Raw genomic sequence first — 19,138 nt, 5'->3', positions numbered from 1 at the left:
CGGTTGCTAATATGTAGGGGTGGGGGCGCACTCAGTGACGTCAACACTCGGGGCCAAATACGCATGCGCAATGGCGCATGAAGACCTGATGCTTGCAGAGGGTTTGCTATTTGACTACTGTACTTAATAAAGGAATGGATAGGGTGGGTAACAAGAAAAAAGACAAAAAAGAAAGAAAAAAAAAAGGAAAAAAGAAAAGAAACAAAAAAACAAAAACAAAAACAAAAAAACAGCTGTGCACAAACCTTGAAAGACGAAAAACATAATTACTTGCTACAAAACTGAAAAAAGACTTCAAATTAATAAAGGTGGACTTACGTTTCCTTGGCTTGGCAATACACCTTAAACAGACCTTTTTTCCTTACTTCATGGCTCCCAGATTTCATTAGAACATCTATTTTAGAAGATGCAAAATTGTAGAATTTCACTGCTCCTTTGAAATATCAATCTCTTTAAAAGTTTCTGCTCCTTTTCAAAATCTGGAAATATCCTTTTTGAAATGAAATGACAAGGAAGAAAGTGCCCCAGTCTCCTAGTTTGTGGGCAGATGGGAGCCTTGAAAAACTACCTCCTGCCTTAAAAATAGGAGAAATTGTAGTTTTCTTTTTGGTAAAGAAAATTAGCAAATCCCTGTAGCCTAAGATCTGATCAACCAAGATCTTAAAAGCTTTCTTGTTCTTTGTTTCTTTGACAGAAATGGAGCTCAAATTAAGATCTTGTCTCTCTCCTCTAGTGCAGTAGTCTGCCTGTTACCTTTGCCATCCTGTCACTGAAGTTTGTTCAGTGATATAGAATGAATCTGAGCAGAAATCAGAAAGAAAACATCTGATTTGGATCATTTAATGTTTAAGTTCTTAAAAGTTTACTTGAAGCCGGGCATCATGGTGTGCACCACTACATGGGACCTGAGACCTCAGCAATTCAGCAAGAAATTCAGCAACTAAACAGACCCTGTTCTAAACACACACACACACACACACACACACACACACACACACACACACACACACACACACACTATATCTATCTATCTATCTATCTATCTATAATCAGGGCTATAGCTCAGAAGTAGAATGCCCCTATGTCCAATACACAGGACCACATTTGTTCAACATGTTGTTTAGAGTTTCTACTCTTTCCGTACATTTTGAGTATTTTCGATAGTGAATAAATACGACTTACTCCCTACTTTCACAAAGTGAAAGGTAACAATAGTGTTCACATTAATGTTGAATTCTGAAACATTTATTTTGGAAATGAAAAGTACAAGATCCATAGTATAAACTTTTTAGAGGACTTTTAAGTAGTTCTGTGATAGTATAATGAAGCAACTATTCTTAAAAATTGATATGTAAAAACTTTGACTTAAGAGTTTCAAGAAAGTCAGATATCAGTAAGGAAGATAAATACAAAGACAGTCATAGTAATAACAGAGCCACTCGTTTCAAAGTCCTAAGTAGAAATAGCTTCAAAGAAATCAGAGAAAAAAAATATTGCACACTGAACAATAACACAAATGAAGAAGTGATTTTCATACAAGACAGTGGACAACAGAAAACAATGCGGTAACATCTTCAGACTGCTAAAACAAAACAAAATCTATCAATTTTGAATTATTTTGCCAATAAAATCAACATCAGAAAAGGATGGTAAAAAAGACATTTACAGGCAAATGAAAGCCAAAGAAATTCATTTCTAGACTAGACTGTGTTACAAGAAATAAGTTTTTTGTCAGGCTAAATGAAAGGATAAGAACTTCAGTTTGCAGGGAGAAACTAGAAAATGGAAATAGAAAATTATTGTGTAAGTTAATACATCTTTTTGTCCTCTTCCAATTTATTAAAAGCAATAAAATGTCTTGTAAAATAATAGTAACATTTTAATGCATTTAAAAAATTAAATATGATAACAACATAAAGGTAAAGGTCATAGAAGTGCAGGGAATGGTAGTATACTATTGCACATTTTTTAAATATAACATGCAAGGAGGGAAGTTTGAAATGATAGGAATGAAAAGGAAGATGCTTAAAATCACTATTATAATATAATGCAAGACTATTAAATTTGTGAACTGTTAGGTGGGGAATGAAAAATGTGAAGTGAGTTTTGGACAGGAGGGAGATTAAAATATTGAGTGCAGTTTAAAGTGGTACAATATTGAAGGTAAAACTTACTCATTGTTAAATTAAAAGATATTGTTAATTTTCTAGCAATCAGTAAATATAATGAGAAGAGATATCTATAAAAATGATACTATAAAAAGGCTTTTTTAACACTTTGGTAAAATTAAAGGATGAGGAAACGGCAGGGTGTAGAATGTGTTTCCCTGTAATCCCAATACTTGGAAGGCTGAGACAGAAGGATCACAAGTTCAAGACCTGCCTGGACAACTTTGTGTGACCCTGTCTCAACATAAGTGGGACTTGGGTATAGCTCAGAGGTACCCCCTGTACCTAGTACTGCAAAAATCAAAAAGAAATGAACAGTATTACCCCCAAACTGCTAATATTTGCAAAGTGTATGCATAGAATTTACCTTTGTTTGATACATTGATAAAAGTATAATCCCAAAGTATTATAATACCCACTTGTATTATAAAATGTTCTACCAAATTGTCTTGTACCTAGATTTTCACAAGTGATTACATCTTTCTCTTTATCCCATCCTCTTTGCCAGTATGTTGACAAAATCATCCCTTAGGTATGTATGGTGGATACCTTAGCAGTAACATCACAACTCTCACAATGGAATTTATTCAATATGGCTGCTCTAAGTGAAAGAGTTTCCTGGCTACTTTTATGTTTGTACATCGGGAATTGAAATAAAAGAAGACAAGAGAAGAAGGTAAATGCAAATATAATCAACTGGATAGTGACGGTGCTACTTAAAAGCAAAAGGGGTTATTTTCCGTCAGATTTGTCATACAAGAATAAAAGGCATAATTTGCTTTTCTCAAAACAAGACAAATCTGTATGTTAATCATTTTTGAATTGCAAATAAAACAATAAAAATAAGATACACCATATAGTCAACAATTCAGGCAAATTAAAATATATGCATAACATGTAGGACTCAGGAACTTACAAACTTCTGTAGAATTTTTTGAAAACAGGAATTTGTATCTATCTTTGATATCTAGGAGAATTGTCTGGAATATGGTGGATGTTCAATAACATCTGGTTAATGTACAGACTCAATAAGAAAGTTAAATTTCTAAATTTGAGTTTTTAATAATATTTCTAGTATGTAGATATTTATTTGTTTATTCATTTATTTAATTATATTGCAATACTGGGTATGCAACCCAGAGGCATTCTACCTCTGAGCTACACCCTCAGCCCTATTTTTTAATCATTTATTTTGAAACAGGATCTCACTGAGTTGCAAAGGGCCTCACTAAATAACTGAGGCTATCTGAGAACCATGATTCTCCTGTCTCAGCCTCCCAAATGCTGGGACTACAAGCATGTGCCACCGTGCCTGGCTTTCTGGTTTGTAAATAATATGTAAGTTTTTTATTTCTCTTATTCATTTTTACAAATCCTTGAATATTAAAAAACATAGAAAGATATAATGTAAATCATTCAAGTTAATAAACTTCCATATTTAAAATAGAATTAAGACTAAATAGAATTTTGTGTATTTGTAGAAACATTCAGATCCTATAATGAACCATAAATGAAATACATAATACCCTAAACTTAATTTAAGAGAAAAGGAAGGTATAGATTTTGTATGATTTTTTTGGTACAAGTTACTAAAATCCAGGACTAAACACAAATAATATTTTATTTTAATTTTAATTTTGATGTATTGAGTCCAGAGGTATTTTACCTCTAACCTACACTCCCAGCCCAGTTTTTTTTTTAAATTTTTATATGGAAACAGGATCTCACTAGGTTACTGAGAGCCTTGCTAAATTTCCTAGGCTGTCACAGAACTTGCTATCCTCCTGTCTCGACCTCCCAAGCACTGTGATTACAAGTGTGCACCACCACACTTGGCTTAATCATCTATTTTGTGTGTGTGTGTGTGTGTGTGTGTGTGTGTGTGTGTGTGTGTGGTACTGGGGTTTCTGGAAACCCTTCTACCTCCAGGATACACTCCTAGACCTATTTTTATACTTTTTTTTTAAATTTGGAAACAGGATCTCCTAAGCCTCTGAGGCTGGCTTTCAACCTGCGGGATCCTCCTGTCTCCGCCACCATGCCCGGCTTAATCGTCTAATTTTTAAAACTGGATTCTTTTAGACCTCGTGAAAATGAGAAGAAAGACCAGTAGAGCAGTGGAAGTGGAACTGAGGAAGGGTAAAAAAAGGGAATATGTAGAGAAGAAAGCAGACCAAATAATTATATGCGCATATATGAATGTCACTATGATGCATACTTGCAATGCACCAATGAAAGATTAATCAAAACTGAGCCCTTTAGACTACACAATTTTTTAAATCTTACACTAATATACCTCAGAAAACAACTGAATAACAAAAATTTACTTCCTGGTTTTCATAACAGGTTTATTTAATTATTTGTTTATTTATGCAGTAATAGGAATGGAAACCAGGGGCATTCTATTTCTGAACAACACTCAGTCCTATTTTCTTATTCTTTATTTTTGAAACAGGGTCTCACTGAGTTGCGAGAGGCCTCACTAATAGCTTAGGCTGTCCTAGAACCGTGATCCTCTAGTCTCAGCCTCCCAAATACTGGGATTACAAACATGTACCACCAACCAGGACAATAAGAGTTTTAGATTAAAAATAAATTGCAACTTTTTTTTTTTTTTGGTGGTACTGGGGTTGGAACCCTTCTACCTCCAGGCTACACTCCCAGACCTATTTTATATTTTTTTATTTGGAAAGAGGGTCTCTTAAACCAGTGAGGCTGGCTTCAGACCTACGCGATCCTCCTGTCTCTGCCTCCCAAGCGTGGGGATTACAAGTGTGTGCCACCTTGCCCGGCAAACTGCAACTCTTTTTAGTAAGAAAAACAAATGGTTTTTCCTTTTAAATTAAGTTAACTTATAAGAACAAATGGGAGCTATGTTACTGTATAGGAAAAGATTAAAATTTTACAAAAACCAAATTAAAATAAATGATTATCCTCCATCACAACATGCATTTTATCTCCTCTACTTATTTAATAAGTAGATTATACATAAAACTAAACACATGTAATCTGCACTAGTTAGCTTTAACTGTATAACTGGAATGTTATTTGGATTAAAATTAACTTATATTTGTTTAACTCTTTTAAAATATATAGTAATAAAATAATGTATAATCTCACATATGAAAAATGTAAAAAATCAATGATAGCATAATTAATGTGAAAACAATAAATATATTGCTAGAAGAATATAAGATCTTAATTTTATTTGGTTCAGTTAAAATTCTAAATGTGTATTTAAACATTGTTTAAAGAGAAAAATGTTAAGGTATAAGATGAACATGTTCTGGAGACCTGATTTACAACATGGCGATTCCAGTAAGTAATATTATATTGTATGTCTTAAATTTGCTAGGAGAGTAGATCTTAAATATTCTTACCTCACACACACAGGCACACACAAGAGGGTGTCTATGGTGATATTCTAATTAATTAGAATTGGTCACCTCAATGTGTCTATCAAAAGATCACATTGTACACAATAAGTTTGTAATTTTTTTTTTGTCAATTCTTAAAGCTGAGAAAAAAAGTTCTGAATGCCTACTTCTGTAGAGCTCTTCTATACTGGCTAACCAGGAAATTCTTATACTACCTTGTACAAAATTAATACTCTCACACAAGTGAGATTTTAATATTTGTAAAATCCTCAACTTTTAAGTTTAAGTTTAAAATTAAAAGATAAATTGTTTCAAGTGAGAATCCTACAAAAATGCCCATGGGATTAAAGGTAGCATTACTTTAGTGTTAATCAAGACATTTCAACCTTTTAGAGAAAACTACTAAGTTTGTTTTGTAAAGTAGAGTGGAGTAAAGATCTTTTCATGAAGGAAAAATAATTTTTTTTCCAGAAATGTTATTATTAAAGAGTCCTAGTGAGGGAGAAAATATTTTCTTATGGAAATTTTAATCTTTTTCAGGAAGAGAATCTTTCAGATTTCTACTTTGGAATGACAAATCTTGAATGTCAACAAATCTTAGTTGCTTGGCATATTCAAAATATGGTAAAAAAATAAGGCATTCATCTCAGGTCACAACAGAATAATCTTTATAAGCTACAAAATGCATAGCTAATGAATATATAGGGAACATTTTAGGGTCAGATGCTAGAGTACTCTGTGGTAAAGTCAAATTTCTTATAAAGGTCCAGTGTGATGGTGCATGCTTGTAATCCTAGTACTTGGGAGGCTGAGACAAAAAGATTGCGGATTTGCACCCAGCATCAGCTATTTTGTGAAGCCCTCTGAAACTTAGTGAGATCCTGTTTAAAATTTAAGAATAAAAATAATAGGGCTGGAGTTGTAGCTCAGAGGTAGAATGCTCCCAGGTTAAATCTTTAATACCAAAAAGAAAAAGAAAAATTCTTATAAAGGAAATTTATAAAGGGTGCCAGAAAAAACAAATAACAGTTGTACCTACAAATTTAATTTATTTAAAAAAATGAATAAAGGAAAAGTATATATACTGATCTGAGCAACACAGAGTATGAGTCAAAAAAAATTCTTTTACTAAACTAATAGGAAAAAAATAAAACCTAGAGCAGACATAGGTACAATAGGATAGAGGGCTCAAAAGCCTGCTAACAACCCTGGACCCCAGGTATCCTCAAGGGGAGAACGTTTCAATGGGTGATTCTGACACAACCCAGAAACTTTCACTCTCTATGCCCTACCATCTTCAGGGAAAGAACAGGGATTTGAAACAACAATGTGTGTGTATGTGTGCGTGTGCGTGTGTGTGTGTTTCTTATATATTTTATATATTATATACACACATATATATTTATTATACATATTATGTGTGTGTGTATATATATATATATATATATATATATATTTCTGTAGTGTATGTTTCCTAATTAGCTATTGTCTACTAATGACTCTTGCTCAAATTTTATTTCTTTAACTCTGCAAATTTGCAATCACTCTCACTGCTATCATCCAAAGACCTAATCATGTAACTTTAGGAAGGGAGAATTATTTTGCTGATGTTTTTCTTGGGGATTTTGGGGTTGGGTTCTTTGGGTATGGTGACAGCAGAAAGCTGGGAGGAGAGTGCACAGGCTCTGTGCCATACATCATGGAGTTTGGAAGCAAGAGAAAGTGAGCCGTGATGGGGTGTGTCTATACAGTGCCTAAGGAGATTCAGCCTCAGCGGCCTACGGCCTAAGGCAAAACTTTAAGTAAAGTGATTCAGCAAAAAAGGGTCAAGATGGCGCCTGGAGGAAGCTAGGAAGGCGTGGTTTCCCCATTCATTATGGGTGGGGAGACTGAGAGGTTTTTCCCTTTCTACCTTTAAAGGAGCTTTCCGCACACATGAATGGCTCATGTACTGGCCTGGGATTGGCTGTAAACTGCGTGCTAGTGATCTTTATCCCAGATAGGCTAGGCTATTTCTCATGGATATTCCTCTCGTGGCTTGGTACAATATAAAGGATGGCTTGGAGAGAAATAAATGAGATCTCTCTTGACTTGACTCCCGGCTCGTGGGTTTGTGTTCGAGTCGTCGGTACTCATCATCTCGCCAAGCCCCGTCAGCTGTCGGGCCGGATTCCCGACAGAGCCGGTGAGGGAAAGCAAAGACACAGGCACCGTCCCCATGCCCATGCCCCTAGGGACACACTCCAGCCACACCCCGCCACCCTGGGTTTATACCCAGCTAAATCCATCATCATTGATGAAATTACAGCTCTCATGACATAACTATATCAATTCTGAGCTTAATACATACGCTTTTTAGAGGGTGCTCTATATTTAGCCCTGACAGTGTCTATCTATGTAATAAACTTAGGTCAGACACATCTTTTCTGATAATTCTTTATGCAATGTTTAAATTCAAAGGTAATATTTAAGTTTTTACCACTGACAAACTGTTCAGGAAGGCACAGTTTCTGTGAGAGAATTCAGTCAAGATAAATATATTTCCTTATTTTCCTCTCTTATATAAATTTTATTTTCAGAATAGAGAATCTGAAAATGCTTTGTGGTAGTAGGCTGGGGGCTGGGGAACCTCAAGCAAACAAATAATAGGGTTGCATAATTTCACTGTGTTAGTCAACCTTGTATCACTCTGACAAAAATACCTGCAAGAACAGTGTAGAAAAAGAAAGGCATATTTGGTCTGTCTTAGACTTTATTCCATGGTTGGATGTCTCCAAAGTAGAAACACCATGGCATCAGGCACAGAGGAAGAAGATTGCTCAACTCATAGTAGCCAGAAAACAGAGAGAAAGAAAAGACCAAGGATGTGTATAGTCCCCAAGGCTCTGCCTCTAGGTACCTACTTCCTCTAGCCACACTCCACCTGCTTAAAGTTGCCATTCAGCAAATCCATTGAAAGTTTCAACCCATCAATGGATTAATCTACTGATAGGGTTAAAACTCTCATTATTTTATTATTTTACTCTTGAACATTTTTGCATTGCCTGAGGTTTGAGGGAACATTTCATATTTAAACCATAATATCCTTCAATCTAATATATTTATACATTTCCATAATATTTCAAGCTGCAATAAAGTCAGCCTATAAATTTAAGAACAATATCCCTTGAACATTAAACAGAGATACAAAAATATTCACATAGTTGAAACTAAAAGGCATATTTTCAGTAAACAACCAAACAATTAATTGTATTTGAATTTTATGCTCTGAGGTTTATGTGATTGCTTTTCTAACTTCAGTATAACAGATTGGGAATCAAGCTTTCCTGAAGCATGAGAAATGGTTACTGTTATAGTGTGGGCCTGGAATATCCCTCATTTGTTGAAGACTTGTTTCCTAATGCACCAGTGTTCATAGTTGAGGCTTTGGGGAAGTGGTTGAATCATGCAAGTGTTGACCTAATTGGTTAAGTTAATCTATTGATGGATACACAGCTGAATGGACTATGGTTCTGGCAACTGTAGGAAAGGGTCTTAGTTGAAGGGAGTTGGTACTTGGAGGCATCCTGGGAAATGTATTTTGTCTCTACCCCTTTCCTCTATCTATTTCTACTTCTCAATCAACATAAAATAAGCAGTCTGTCTCTTCTTCTGTTCCCTATTATGATGTTCTGTTTCACCTATGGTGCCAAGTGACTATAGACTGAAACCACAAGTTAAAATAAATATTTCCTCCTTTAAGTTGATTTCATCAGGCATTTTGTCATAGCAATGAAAAGTGACTAACCTAGTAGCTATGAATTAGAACTTGTGACAAGAAGATTAAGCACCTAATTTTCTAAGGACAAATAAGAACAAATGGAGGTGAAACGCACTTCAGGGCTTATTTGAAGAAACTATGACCGCTGTCATTGTATGGACCCAAAGACATCCTTAAGAGTGGAGGAGGACACTTGATAGTGTTTGGTAAAGTCAAAGACTAGAAAAATATAAAATCGATATCTCTCATCTCTCTCTCTCTCTCTCTCTCTCTCTCTCTCTCTCTCTCTCTCTCCTCCTCTCTCTCTTCTCTCTCTCTCATTTATTTATTATTTTTTGCAGTACTAGAGATTGATCCCAGGGTCTTGTACTTGCTAGGCAAATGCATTACTGTTCAGGCCTTTTTTAAAAAAAAAATTTCAGCTCATTATGTTTATATAGAATAAAACATTTTCCCAAGCATGGAAATTTTCATAATTATTTTGGCAAAGACTGCTATGAAAGACAGGATTCTTAGCAGTATAATGCCATGTACCTACCAGCTGGACTTTGATGTCAAAGAAAGCTACATGAAGAATTTCTCTTGAGAAAATAAAACATTTATAGCTTGTAGCTTTCAAGCTTCTGCCTCACAGAAGGAACCTATACCACAAGTGAGTAGGTTATGTGACAATATCTACACTGAAATACTTACATATTATTAAAATTATCTAATTTTTATCTACAAACAAATTCAATTTTACTTTATATAAAACAAATTATAACATATGAGCTGCTTTTTTTCAATTACATAAATTACTTTGTGGTTGAGCTTTAGAGTTCTGATAAAGCTATTATCCTAAATCTCCAAGATGATTAAATAAAATTAATCAAATAATTATTTTATTCAATATATTTAATGCAGAGAAGTTAAATCAAAGCTTAAACTATGCCATAATTATTAAAATATTTTGAAAATAACCCTGCATTTGTAGTATGATTTGATTATATATCTTAAATGTGCATGTGTTAGAAACTTAATCCCCAAGTTTATGCACTGATGTATTTAGAATTGGAACTTCTGGAAATTGATTGGAATTAGATGAGCCATGAGGATTAGGCCCCCACAATGGAATTAGTGGCTTTTTAATAAGTGTTTTATACTACCAGACCCTACAAATGAAATGATTTATTTAAGAGAAAAATATTTTCATTATTATTGAAGAAAAAAATATTTTCATTTTATATAGCATTAAAGAGTTAATATCCATAATATATTTAAAAACTTCTATAAGTCAAGTGAAGCAAGTCATTTTAAAAAGTTTGAAGCAAATCTCACTATGGGTGTAAAAATAAATTAGCATGTTTACTGCTGCATGGCATACAATGACAAAATATTAGAAAAAATTAAGATATGCATCAAAGTGTCCATAGATATTTCAGAGTCAGAATATTTCACAATGGTAGACATATGAAGGGTCCACTTGTTTTATACCGCCTCTAATAGAGTATTTTCATTGTCTTCAATCATTATCTTTGTATGGCTGTGTAGTGTTACATACTTAATATTTTATCATATATATATATATATATATATATATTGGATTACTACTTTTTTTGCAGTACTGGGGATGTGACCCAGGGACATTATACCTCCAACTTCATTCCCAGCCCTATTTTGTATTCGTTATTTTGAAACACAGTCTCACTGACTTGCAAAGTGTCTTACTCAGTAATAGCTGAGGCTGTCCATGAATCCCAATCCTCCTGTCTCAGTCTCCCAAATGCTGGGATTACAAGCATGTGCCACCATGCCTGACTGGATTGCTACTGATGTTCAGAACATTTTTATATGCTTATTGATAATTTTATATACCTTTTTGGCCTAGATTCTGTTTCCATCTATTGCTATTTTTTCAATTTGATAGTTTTTCTTACGTAGTTATAGAAGTTCTTTATATATATTTGGATATGAATTCCTTCATAAAAGTAAAAATTGAAATTTTTTTTCTGGAGTATAACATTTTTAAAATATTTTAATGATATCTATTTATCACAGAAGTTCAAAGTTTCGATGCCCACCAACATTAATATCAACGTAAATAGAAATGAGAGCCAGACGTGGTGGCACACGCTTGTAATCCCTGTGCTTGGGAGGTGGAGACAGGAGGATCGTGCAGGTTTGAAGCCAGCCATGCTGGCTTAGGAGACCCTGTTTCAAAATTTAAAAAAAGTATAAAATAGGTCTGGGAGTGTAGCCCGGAAGTAGAATTGTTTCCAGGAACAAAATAAAAACAAAATAAAACAAAACAAAACACAAAAAAACCAGAAATGAGTATGTATCCACAAAATGACAAATAAAAATGGTCAGATTAGCTTTCTTCATAGTAGCTTAATGTAGAAACATCCCAAATGTCCATCATCAAGAGGATAGATAAAATAAATTTTATATATTCATACAAAAGAATGTCACATCATGAAAAAATATAGCTACATGCAAAAGCATAGATTGGTCTCACAACTTGAATGAGTTCATCTTTTCTACAACAGCACAAATGTGTCTATACTCAACAATAATGATGTGTTGAATTAAAAAGACAGAACAAGATGTGTAATGTTAAACTTAGTTTGAACACAATTCAACAAAAGGAAATATTATATTAATAGATGACAGAATAATTTCTACTATTTTCACCAAATGTGATAATAACTTGCACAGTTTTCAACTACTCAGTTAATTTCTTTTATGAAATCTTATTCATATTATGGCTAGAAAAATATTTTTCACATGCTAAATATAAACATTTTTCTACTACTGAAAAAAAAAAAAAGCCAGGCTGAAAAGGTTGAAAAGGTTTCTTATCATATGATTCCAAGTATTTTGCTTATTTTTTCTTTTTTCTTTCCTTTTTGGTAATACTTGGGAAATAACCCAGGGGCATTCTACCTCTGAGCTACACTCCCAGCTCTATTTTTTATTCTTTATTTTGAAACATGTTTTCACTGAGTTTCTAAGGGCCTCACTAAGTAGTAGCTGAGGCTGTCCACAAACTGCGATCCTCCTGTCTCAGTCTTGCAAATGCTGGGATTACAAGCGTGCACCACCATGCCTGGTTTATGACATTCTAGATAAGGCAAAGTCAAAGAGAACTTGAAAGCATCAGTGGCTTCCAGGAGTTAGAGCTGAAGGTGTGATGGATATATAGAACACAGAAGAGCTTAAGGGCAGTGAAGCTCTATATACTCTAGTGATAGATACCTGCCACTAAAACTTTGTCCCAGACCATAGAAGGTAAAAACCTCAAGAGTGAACCAAATTGTAAACTATGGACTTTATACAATCATGATGTGTTGACATATATTAATCACTTATAACAAATTAACCAGTTTTGTGGAGGATTTCAATAATGGATAAAGCTGTGTATGTGGGTACAGAGGCATATGGAAAACTTTGCCTGTTTTTGTTTTCATTTTGCTGTCAACCTTGAATTTCTAAAAAATAAAGTTAACTAAAGTGGGAGAAAACACATTAACAGGCATAGGAATGGAAATTGTGGTTGTAGATTACTTTTGAAGGTCTGAGTTAGAAGAAAAGAAAGAAGAAAATGCTGAAATATGTTTCTTTGTTAATTTTCTGAGTGGAGAGGACTAAGTATGTATGAAGACCAAGGTCCAAGTATTAATCAAGAGGTAGGTAAAGATCCGAGGATACTGGTTAAAGGGTTATACACACAGAGAGGACGCCAAAGAAGATCAGGAAAAAAAATATGTTAATTAAGGTTGCTATACCTCCTTTATATAAATGACTGCAAAGTTTTATGCTAAGACTATAAAGAAAAAGGTCTGCATCCAAATAAGAATTTGAATTTAGTCTCAACAGTTAGTTCTGCATCTTATATTCCCTCCATTCGCTGAACGTACATCCAAGTATGAGATATGCACATTACTTCTGAGACTCTGGCAAGTAGGAAAAAAAACACATAAAAAATTATTTTAAGTTTCTTATTTTGCTTTAGCTTTTTCTCTTTTATCATTTGTTATATCTCATCTACCTTTTATCTAACTATCCATCTTTCTAAAACATGCACATTTGACAAAATAATCTAATTTAACCTTCATGTAGAAAATATTATTTTATGAATGCAACCTATAGGAAAAATGATCCAGTGCCATAGGTCATAGAAATTAGCTATAAAACAATAGTTATGATATGCAATGTAGTTTGGTTTTGACATTCTTGACCAGAAAGGAGAGATAAATAGTAATTACTATGCCTGAGAAAGTTTGGCTTATCAACTAATAAAAATTATCTAAATAAGAAAAAATATAAACAAAATCATCAATCTTTCCCTTGGTTTGCTCAGTGGCCAACTACTTGTCATATAGAATTCATCAAGTGGAATAAAAATCCCAATTAAAGAACAAAGACAGCCATTAAGTACAGAAATGTTTGTGGAATCCTCCTCACTTAATTCCAGATCAATACTACTATTTTGCTCTATAGTATTAGGAGACACTTAAACGGTGATTGTATTGTTGAACATTTCAATTGTGAGTTTGTCCTTGCTGGTCCCTACGTTTTTCAATGTCATATGCAGGGTTAATTTGGAGTGTTTAAAGCAGCACTTACCAATGGTGAGCTATAGTAAACAGTTTCAATTCAGTAGTCATGTCATATTTGGTCAATAGCCAGAAAATGCCATTAGTAAGAAATGAAGCACCTATAAGAAGTGCCAAGTCAGTAAGAGAAACAAATCAAAGGGAGACAGAGTGACCTGTAATGAGCAGAGAAAAATCAATAAGGGGGAAAGAGAGCCTATCTCTTAAAATGAATGAAGAGACCAGTCAATATTTGAACTACATTTGTTCTACTCAAGTAGTTGCTTTGAGAAGGAAAACTGAACACAAGATATGCTGGATTTCTCTAATTCTCCCTGATCGTAAGCCTGTTTTAAATGTGTGTATTCATTATGCTTGATAATACATTGCAAAAATGTGAATTTCTATGCTATTAATTATGCTTAAACAGGCAAACCCAGAAGAGAGAGGCCTATATTGTGCCAATACTACCTCTACGATAGTAAGCCAAAAACCTGATTGCCATCTCAGACTACACAACTATTAGCCTAATTAAGGTTGAATAAATAAAAGTATGTTAAGTCTAGTGTGTAAGTGATATTTGAGACTAATTTAATTCAAGTTCTGTCTCGAAATATATAAGAAACTTTGCAGGAAAATATCAAAGAAGAATTCAGAGTTCCTTGAAGAACTACTCTGTGTCATGGATCTTTGGGAGGATAATCATGGACAATATGGAACCTCAAAGATGTACAAACAGTGGTCTGCCATTTTGTTCAGCTTCTTTCATTTAGTAAACTGATTTGGTTTCTGCTTACAAACAGACTCTCCTTAGTAAACCAATTATGTTAACTGGAGAACAAAAAAGAGCAGAAGAATTTGTATTTTCAGGGGAACATATTACACATCTTCACTAATAAATATACTATTGCTTTATGACTTTCATGAATAGGAAATAACCAGGGAAAACTCAAGTATTTCCAAAGTGAAAGGAAAAAAAATAGGTCATCTTTTCTATTAATAGAGCTCTGGAAGAAGTCTATAAAAATGTTTTTTTTTCTTTTTGTTCCTTTCTTACTACCTGAATAACTATATTAAGTCATTTTTTTGGAATTTGTCAAAGGTCCGTGCTATTTAGACTTAAAGATGCCCCCCTCAAACGCTTCACCATCTCTTACATAATTTTTTCTTAGGATTGGATTGAACCCAATCAATATAGTAGAAAGGATGGTATGTCAGTTTATTTATGTCAGTTTAGGTATGTGAGATGCTATGTGAGTTTAGGTTATGAGTGATGATAATTTACAATTTGGGTCCTATATCCGTTGGATCACTTGTTCTGGGGAAAGTCCAATGGATTGCCTTAAAATGTAAGAAAATAAAACCTCTCATCAAAAGCCACATGAGTAAACATGCAAATAGTTTCTTCAATATCAGTCAAGCCATAGAGATGCAGCCCAGCTAAATGTTCGACACTATACTGGAATCATACTCCTGATTTCAAAATATATTTTAAAACCATAATAAGCCAAATAGTATATAACTGGAACAAAAAGAACACTCACAAATCAAAGTAAGAAAACAGAATGTCCAAGAGCAAACCCACAGATACTCAGTGAACTAATCTTCCACTAAGGCATCAAAAATGCAAAGTATAGTGTTGACAAAAATGAATACCTACATTCAAGAAATATAAAATTGGACTCTCTAATCTTATACCACATTCACAAATCAATAAAAAATGGATTAATGAATTCAATTGCAAAATTCCTTGTGGAAAATATAAGAAAAAGATTTGGTCTGGGCAGTGATTTATTGGATATGATGCCAATAGTACAGGGAACAAAACAACAAAAAAAAATAAACAGAAGTACATCAAACTAAAAGGCCTTTTTCTAACAAAGGAAATACTCTCCCATTCTATAATAAAAAAAAGGCATTTTCAAACCAATATTTGATCAATGGTTAATATCCAAAACATAGAAGGAATTGAAGCAATTTAATATCAAGGAAACTTTTAAAATAAAAATTAAAGCCCTAATTAAAAATTGACCAATAACCAGAATAGAATTTTAAAAAAATTCAAATGATCCACAGGTCTATAAAAAGGTGCTCTGTGTCACTAATCACCAGGCAAGGGTAAGTTAACTAAATTCACAATTATCTGTTACTTCATTGCATTGGGATGTTTATTATCAAAAGACAAAGATAAATGTTAACAATAATGAGGAGAAAATGAACCATTGTACATTTTCTTTTGGGAATGTAATCTACTATAGCCATTATGGAAAATAAGATATTAATGGTCCTAAAAATTAAAAATAGAACTACTGCATGATGAAACATTGCAGGTTTTAGGTATATATTCATGAAATAAAGTTAATGTCTTAAAAAGACATCTGTATTTCCATATTAGCTGTGGTATTAATCATACTAAACAAGAATAGAAAAAAAAACAGTTGTTCATCAGTGGATGAATAAATTTTTTAAAAAAGTTGTATACACACAATTGAATACTATTCAGCCTTTAAACAATGGAAATCATGATATTTGTGACAACATGAATGAACTTGGGAGACATCATACTATGTAAAATAAATGCCATAAAAAGACAAATACTGCATCATTTCATTGACATGTATAATAATAAAACAAAATGTAAAACTAATAGAATCAGAGCGGAAGACAGGTTATCAGGCATCAAAAGTGGAGGAAATTGAAAGATGTTGGTAAAAGGGTAAAGACTTTCAGTTATAAGATGAATACCTTTTGGAGACCAAAAGCACAATATGCTGATAATAGTTGATAATTATATATTATATATTTGTAGTTTATTAAGAGACTTTAGGTATTCTCAGCTCACCACACATACTCTATCGCTGTCTTTCTCACACATATGGAAGTTAACTATAAAATGATGGCTTCTCGCATGAGCCTATATATGCAAGATGGAGATCATATTTGAGCTAGGTTGTTGGAAAGAAAAAAAAAACTAGTAAAAAAAAACTAGAAAAAATAGTTCGTAAATTTTTACAAACAGTGCCTGGAACTTTGTAATTATTTTGTACATACTCCTTCCTGGATTACCTCCATTCTATTATTCTGATATCCAGGGAGATTTCAACCTTCCATTAAGATTATAACCTCTAGCAGGGCATGGTGGCACACGCTTGTAATCCCCATGCTTGGGAGGCAGAGCCAGGAGGATCACACAGGTAAGAGACCTTGTTTCCAAATAAAAATATAACATACTTCTGGGAGTGTAGCCTAGAGGTATAAGGGTTTCCAGGAACCCCAGTACCACCAAAAAAAAAAAAAAAATCTCACCTCTAATTTAGAGTTTATTGTCCTTGAACCTGTTTTCCTATATTTTTTTATTATGATTTTCTTGTTCCTTAATGTATTCAGCAGATTTTGAATTCATCTCTTTGCTAGCAAGAACATATTTTAAAACATCCAATTTTAAATATAGCTGAGCTATCAAATAACAGCCCACTTCAAAGTATTTAAATTAACAGTTAAAAGGAATTGTTAATAATCAGTCATTGCTCAGTTAATGAGAAAAGAAAACACTGGCTGATTTATAATCTACACTGTCCATTAACTTAAAAGTAATAGAGAAGAAGTATTAGCAAAGCAAATTTTAATAAAGACTCTGTCACATAAACAGGAAGACCAGAACATCAGTAATTTCTATTTTGCTTATGTGGACAGATTTTGATTTAAGATATATTCTGTCTTTAAAAATAGCTTTTCCTAGATAGCTCTTCAAGATGGTAGTGGCCGGGGTTGCAGTGGTGACCGTGGCTGCCAAAAAGGACATGCATTCCTCGGAGAAACCCTAGACACCAGATTTTGGTTTAATATCTGATTGGGACAACTTAAGGAGACATTTCCAGCCACGCCTTCCTATCTAGAATACAGGAGAGAGATTGGTTAATGGTGGAATTAGAAGCAAGCTGACAAGGAGGTGCATGCCATGCAAGAAAAGTGATTTTTGGAAGAACATCACAGAAGAGATTAGAGAAAAGACTGTTTCAGATGCACATACTGGGGACACTTAACAACATACCTTGTAAGAAAAATGATCCAGATGTGGTGGAAGGAGAGCATTAGAGCCAGGCAGGAAGCCCAGCTGTGCGTCCGGGGAAGCTCAGCGGGCCTGGCTGCTACGCTCCTCTGTGCTGCAGTGGGGTTCTTGTTGGGCTTGGAACAGCAGATCCTGCTCTATGCGGTGAGGCTGTGTTCCTCTGTTCTTTGAGGGGAGATAAAATTCATTACTGCTGAGTGCTCAATCCCACAACCTCTTCAAAGCACACATACTGCATTTCCTTATTAAAAAAAATATTGGAGAGGGACCAAGATGGTGGCGGCAGCAGCCAGGATTCAGGAGATGCAGACAATCCCTATCCAATTCACCTGGAACTTTAGGAAAAAAATCCCCGTGAAGGGGACTGCTCCTGCCACACATGCTTAAGAATTCTGGACATCATATCATGTATGGAAGGAGCTCAGTTGTGGCAGTGGCTGTGGAGGCTAGTATTTGGGAGAGGCAGAGATCTGATCCAACCCACCTTAATCTTCTGAAGAAATTGCCCCAAAGGTAGAGTGCTACCACTGCAGATGCTCAGGAATTCTGGACAACGTCTGTGTGGGAAAAGTGTTTGGGAGAGGATTGAGATGGTGGAGGCAGCGACAATGGCAGTGGCCAGTATTCAGGAAAGGCAGAGATCTGATTCAATCCACCTTGATCTTTTGCAGAAATTGCCCCAAAGGTAGAATGCTACCACCAAGGACAATCGGAAATTTGGGACAACATGCTGTGTGAATAAGGTACTCAGAAGAGAACCGAGATGGCTGTGGCAGTGGCAGTGGTGGTCAGTGTTTGGAGAGGCAGATATTCAATCCAACCCACTTCATAATTAAAGAAATATCCTAAAAGGTATATTGCTACTGCTGCACATGCTCAGGAATTCTGGAAGACAAACTGTGTGGTAAAGGTGTTCAGGAGAGAACCGAGATGGCAATGGTGGCATCAGTGGTGGTGGAGACCAGAAATGGAGGGGCAGACAGATCCAGCCCAGTCTACCTTGAACTTTTGAGGAAATCTCCCCAAAAGTAGACTGCTTATGGCACACCTGCTCGGGAATTCTGGACAACATGCTAAGTGGTAAAAGGGTTTGGTGGGGGGGTTCTGAGGGAGCCCCACATAGCCAGGATGGGCTGCCTCTCTGCTTGTTCTGAAAGTCATCAGCCTTCATGTCCACCGCGCTGCTC

This window comes from Muscardinus avellanarius, assembly GCF_963383645.1.
Source record: "Muscardinus avellanarius genome assembly, chromosome: 1".
In the NCBI taxonomy this organism is placed as follows: domain Eukaryota; kingdom Metazoa; phylum Chordata; class Mammalia; order Rodentia; family Gliridae; genus Muscardinus; species Muscardinus avellanarius.
This window is presented reverse-complemented; position numbering follows the sequence as displayed.